The following is a 6,372-nucleotide window of genomic DNA, read 5'->3' as shown; positions in this document are numbered from 1 at the left end:
CAAAGAAATGCAGGTGCCCAATGCGCCTCTTCCCTTGGCTGGTTTTAACTGGCATCCTTTCCCTTTAACAGACTATTACCATGGGTATAACTGCTTTCCGTGAGACCTGTGAGTCTTTCTAGTGAATTCTAGAACTTACGAATGGTCGTGGAGACCCTTAAACTTGCAACTGGTGTCAGAAGTGAGGGTGGTCTGGGGACTGTGCTGCATCTAACTTCACAGGGGGTCTCCCGTTCTCCAGCCTCTCTGGCCAACCAACACGTTGCTGGCCTCGGACACTGAGCACAAGGCCAATGACCCTTGACACCTGTTCTCTGGGGCCTGGCTAAGCCTGGGGGCCCCCACATCCTGCCCCCAGTGGACTCACCCTCAGCTTTGCTCTTGCTGGCACGGCAAACGCTATACTGGTCAGGCTCCCTGGCTGCACACTTCAGCATCCTCTCTGGGTAGCAGGAGCTGAAAGGGGGTTTCAGTCTCCAAGTCTTTGAAGACCATCAGTGGCTGCAATCACCCTCATGCAGGGGAAGTCCTCACTTAACGTCTTCAGTAGGTTCTGCGACTTTAAGTGGAACAACATAGAATGAATCCTTGTTGACAGAAACAAGGATTAAATTCCTATTGCATCTCATCCCCATTATAACAAAACGACATTGAATGAAACAACAATATTCCAGGACCTGCTGTATATGTCTTTGGTCCAGACGTCTCTTCTGAGATTCTGACCTGTCCCCTAACTACAGGCTTGACGCCCGCCTTGGGCAGGCTGGAAGCGGGGGCTGCACCTGGCTCGTGTGGCAGAGGAAGCTGCAGAGGCGTCCTGAGGAGTCTGGTGCATAAATTTCTCCCTGCCACCCCCACCCCCAGCACATCTGCCTGGGCCAGCTTCTTCCAGCCAGTGCGGGAACGCTGGTAGTAAAACACAGCAACACAGACGGCTGCTTTATGGGCCAGAAGAAACAATTTCCCACCTGGGGCCACTAAAGAATCCAAGCTGAATTCTCTTCTTCCCTTAGAGAAGGCTTTTCTCTCGCTGCAAGTGATCTCGCGGGGCCCTCAGGACAGACCCGTCAGCAGAAACCCCAGAGCAGCTGGGCTGTCTTTAAAGGGGTGCTCTCGCCACCACCATCTTAGCTCGGGTGCAGGTGCAGGCCCAGCGCCGTCAGCCATACCTCCCAGACCAGACCAAGTCCAGCTTGCTTTCAGCCCCTCCCCACCCCCACCCCCACCCCCAGCAAGCTTTCTGGATTTGCAGTCCAGTCCAGAGTGGTTCTCCAAGAACCGCACAGAATCGTTTTGAGTCCATATCAAATGGCTACAATAAAAAACACAGACAAAAATCTAAAGAATGGCAAGAATGTGGAGTCACTGGAACCCTTGCCCATGGCCGGAGGGCGTGTGAACTGGGACAGCCAGGAGCATCTGCTAACATTGACCATGCACATCCCCATGGCCCAGAAAGTCCACTCCTCGAGGACACCCGACTGAAACAGCTGCACATGTTCGACAAAATAAAGCTCTCTTCATAACAGCCCCTCACCGGGAAGAACACAGATGCCCACCAGCAGTGGGCAGACGGACTGTGGAATAGTCGCACAAAGCAAGGGCAAACAGCGCTGGGCACAAACCAGCTTCGGCTGCCCGAGGTAACAGAGATGAATCCCGTAGACAGGATGCTGCGCTGGAGACACCGGGCACCAAAGGGTGCGGGCTATTCGATTCCACCGTTCAGAACCAGGCCAGAGGAGGGCGCTCACGCTGCCAGAAAGGGGCAGCTGGAAGGGACACAGGGCTCCCCTGGGATGTGGATCCTCTTCTGCCTCCTGACTCCAGGGCAATTCCCATTGTGAACATCCCTCTGTGCACACTTATTATGTGCACACTTTTCTGCACGTCTGTTATACTTCAGAGGAGCACGTATAAGACAAGTCTTTATTTATGAGGCTTCTTATAGTGTCTTTGATTGCTTAGCTCCCAATAAAGTTCCATTTTTCCAGATTTATTCATGCAAGATAACAGACACGCACCATGTACAGGCTGTTCATCATGGCATCGTTTGAAACAGCAAAACAACAAAACACAAGAAACAAAAACCGAAAGCAACCCGTGCAGCCTTGATAAGGAATGGCAGACACATCACGGGGCGTGAACGCACAGGGGAGCTCTTCGGTCTGAGGAGGAGGACCACGGGCAGCAAACACAAAAGCTGTCAAAGGCATTTTCAAGTGGAAAGAGTAAGTGAGGCAGACACCGTACTATCTCCCTTGATCTATTTAAAGTGATACACACCCATACAGATATGCTTATACATATACAGGAAATTTCCAGGTTATCTGAAATACTGGAAAGAGAAGTCGGTTCCAGAGAGTGGAAATGAAGGGCTTGTGAAGTTGGGAAGTTTTTATTTTCCTTCTTAGGCCTGTTTGGATCATTTACACAAACAAATAGGACTTTTTAAAAATAAAAATTTGCAGCCCTGGCTGGCGTAGCTCAGTGGATTGAGCACGGGCTGGGAACCAAAGTGTCGCAGGTTCGATTCCCAGCCAGGGTACATGCCTGGGTTGCAGGCCATAACCCCCAGCAACCGCACATTCATGTTTCTCTCTCTCTCTCTCTCTCTCTCTATTTCCCTCCCTTCCCTCTCTAAAAAATAAATAAATAAAATATTTTAAAATAAAATAAATAAAATTTGCATGCTCTTCCTCCAGGGACCACACCCACGCCTCTTCTTCCCTCCTCCTCCTCCCCCACCCGGCCCATTCCCTCTGCCTTCCTCTCTCCTCCGCCCTCTGTAACTCTCTAAATAAATTTCCTCTTAAAGCTTGAAGAGAAATAAATGAAAATTAAAATGTAAAGCTGTAATCAAAATAATTTAGGCACATGCTTAAATAATCAAATGTACAGAAGGGCTTATAGTAAGAAGCCATGGTCTCAGAGGGAAAAACCTTTCATTCCTTAAGTGTTTCTGTTTTGAATTCTTTTGATGGCTATTTCTAAATATCGAGGAATGTTCCTGTTTCCCGTTTTTCTTTACCAGCTGTAAAGAAAACTGTTGACTTTGTGGGGACTGAGCGGATCGGGTCGCCCCACTTAGCCTCCCTGATTGTTCCAGCCAGGACTTCTTTCCGGCGCTGTGTGGGGCGGAACTGGCTGCAGTGCGCATCCCGGCCCCGTTCCTAGAATCGGAGGGAAAGTTTTCAGGGTTGCACCACTAAATGTGGTGTTAGCATTTGGCTTTTCATGCAGGGGCTTTATTATGTTGGGTTACTTTCCTTCATTTCCTAGTTTGCTGAGTATTTTTTTTTTTTAATCAGGAAAGGTGTTGAATTTGATCAAATGCTTTTTCTGCATCTGCTGGGGTGATGATGTGATTTTTAGCCTTTGTCCTGTTAAGGCGGGATATGATTTCTGTGTGACTACGTTGAGCCATCTCTGCATCCCACGGATAAATCCTGCTTAGTCATGCTGGATGGTCATTTCACTGTGCTGTTAAATGAGATTTGCTAGCATTTTGTGGAGGCTTTTGCACATCCTCGTCGCCAGAGCTATTGGCCTGTGGTTTTCTTTCCTCGCAGTGTCTTTGGCTTTGGCATCAGGGTAGCACTGGCCTCATAAAATGAGTTTGGGAATAAAATGTATTCCTTCCCCTCCAATATTTTGGAAAAATTTGAGAAGGATTGGCATGAATTATTTTTTAAATGTTTGGTAGAATTCTCGGTGAGGCCATCTGGTTCTAGGCTTTTCTTTGTTGAGAGATTTTTTTTTTATTACTGATTTAATCTCCTTACTAGTTATGGGTCTGCTCAGATTTTCTGTTTCTTCATGATTCAGTCTTGGGTGGTTTGCTGTTTCCAGGAAGGCATCCATTTCTTCTAGCTTACCCAATTTGTTGGCATGTAATTGTTCATAGGAGTCTCTTATAGTCTTTTTTATTTCTGTCATCAGTTATGATGTCTCCTTTTTCATTTCTGATTTTATAGGAGGCTTCTCTCTTTTTTCTTAGTCTAGCTAAAGGTTTATCAACTTAATTGATCTCTGCAAAAAAATCTTCATTTCATTGAGTTGCTCTGCTCAGTTAACCCTTCCTTTCCTCAAGCAGGAAAATACACACCTCTCTAACCATAAATAATCAAATAATCTCTCCTGGTTCACAATTCTAGAAGCTTGTGTGAGGCTCTTTAGTTCCTTTAGCAACTGATCATGTGATATTGTGAATGGCTATTTAAATATTTTGCTATCTGTCTACTCCTGAATTGTGTGTCTAACCTTCCCAGATAGATTATAACTTCCTGGAGGGCAGGAAACAGATATTATATGTCTTTACATCACCCACGGCTCACGGCAGTACTGAGTTGGGTCCTAATATGTATCTGGTGATTTGATTTGAAGTCTCTTGTCACTTAACCTAACGTTCCAATCTTTTCCCCAGTTATGGGCTACCCCAGGCCCTTATCACGTAGCTCCTCTAATTTGCGGTCAGCTGTTAATTATCTCCACCTCCTCTGCTGGTGCTCCCCACGCTCAGTCGCCCCTGCGTTTCACCCTCACGTCACTCCTGTCCAGATCACAGAGCTCCCCGAAGGATAGCTCGCCCTGTTCTCACTCTTTCCGATGACTCCAAGCTGGCTGCTGGCCTCCAGCGGGTGCTGGGAAGGCAGGTGAGCCATGACATGTGCAGTCAGGAGGGTGGAAACCCAGGGCATCAGGGAACAAAGGGAGGCCTGCATCTTGGAGGGTGATTAGCAGCAGCAGGAATGAGAGGCCTGGCAGACTCAGATAATTTTTACCATAGTTAATATTTGAGCGCATTTCCATGACCACTTCCTGTTTCAGGAGAGGCTGGGCATGGTTAACATCATGCAGAGAGGGGTGTAGGCTGGGGTGGCTCTGAGAGAAAAGCTCTGACATTCCATGATCTGAAGTTACTTAACTGTGGTGGGCTGATTCATGTCCCCCCAAAAAATATATACTGAAGTCCTAATGTCTAGGACCCCAAGTTGTGACCTTATTTGGAAATAGGGCCTTGGTTAATCAAGGTAATCAAGCTGAAATGAGGTCATTAAGGTGGACCCTCACTCAACACGACTGCTTTCCTCATAAAAAGGGGAGATTTGGCCCTGACCAGTGTGGCTCAGTGGGTTGGGTGTTGCTCTGCAGACAGAAAGGTCGCTGGTTCTGTTCCCAGTTGGTGCACATGCCTGGGTTGCGGGCCAGACCCTGTTTGGAGCCATGAAAGAGGCAACCAATCGATGTTTCCCTCTCTCTCTCCCTTCCCCTCTCTCTATAAATAAATAATCTTTTTTAAAAAAAGGGAGCTTTGGACACAGAGACAGACATGCACACAGGCAAGAGGATGTGAAGACAGCTGCGTGATAACGGAGGCAGAGACTGGACCAATACAGTTGCCAAGGAACCCCCGAGGCTACCAGAAGCTGGGACAGGCAAGGAGGGATTCTCCCCAGAGTCTCAGGGGGAGCATGCCCCCCTGTGGGTACCTTGACATCAGACCTCTGGCCTCCAGGTCTGTGAGACGGTACATTTTTGTTGGTTTAAGTCACCCAGTTTGTGGCACTTTTCTTCAGCAGCCCTAGCAAACTAACACACACACCTTGTCTGTGTGTCCTTTCTCTTCTCCATCAAATGAGCACTCACTGTCAATCTCCCAAGAGAGGGAGGGTGCCAGTTGAGACAAAGACACCAACAGGCTTTAAATTGGCCATGCAGAAGTCAGCCTTCTCACCCAGTTTGCAAAACACTGTATTTTGCCGTGTGTAATATGTACCCACGTTTTTGTGCATGTTATAGACAGGATTATTATACCCACAGTATGTAATCATTATATCCATGTGTAATGCATGAGTAAAGCAATGTATCCTTATTTTTCCCTCAAAAATTTGGGTCAAAAAGTGCACATTATACACGGCAAAATGCAGTAGCTATAGCTGTTTCAAGTGTTCTTTTAAGAGGAAAATCTTCCAAAGTGTCCCCTGGGAGGCAGGCTCTTTCCTCTGGGGACCGTCCTGGACTGCTCAGCGGTCTGAGGAGCACTGCTGCCCGCTCGTGTGAATCTCAGGAGCACTGGGGCAGAGAGTCAGATGGTGGGGTGGCTGCCGTTGTGTGGTGTCCGATTCTTTGCAAAAATCCTTTTTGTTTCCATTAGAACTTCCAGTTTCCCCAGTCTGCGTGCCAGTGCAGGGAGAAGGGAAAATTCACTCATTCCACAAACGTGTGTCGAGTCTGCAGTGTTCGCCAGGTGCTGCCATGGTGCTTGGGATGTGTCAGTGAACAAAACACATCCCCAAGCCCCCACCTCTGGAAAGCTTCCATTCTCCTGGGAGAGGGGCAATAAACAAAACCATAAGTTAATTATATGGT

The sequence above is a fragment of the Phyllostomus hastatus genome, unplaced genomic scaffold (genome assembly GCF_019186645.2).
Source record: "Phyllostomus hastatus isolate PE091 unplaced genomic scaffold, TTU_PhHast_1.1 phas_contig_17, whole genome shotgun sequence".
NCBI lineage: Eukaryota > Metazoa > Chordata > Mammalia > Chiroptera > Phyllostomidae > Phyllostomus > Phyllostomus hastatus.
Note: the sequence above shows the minus strand (reverse complement) of the source record.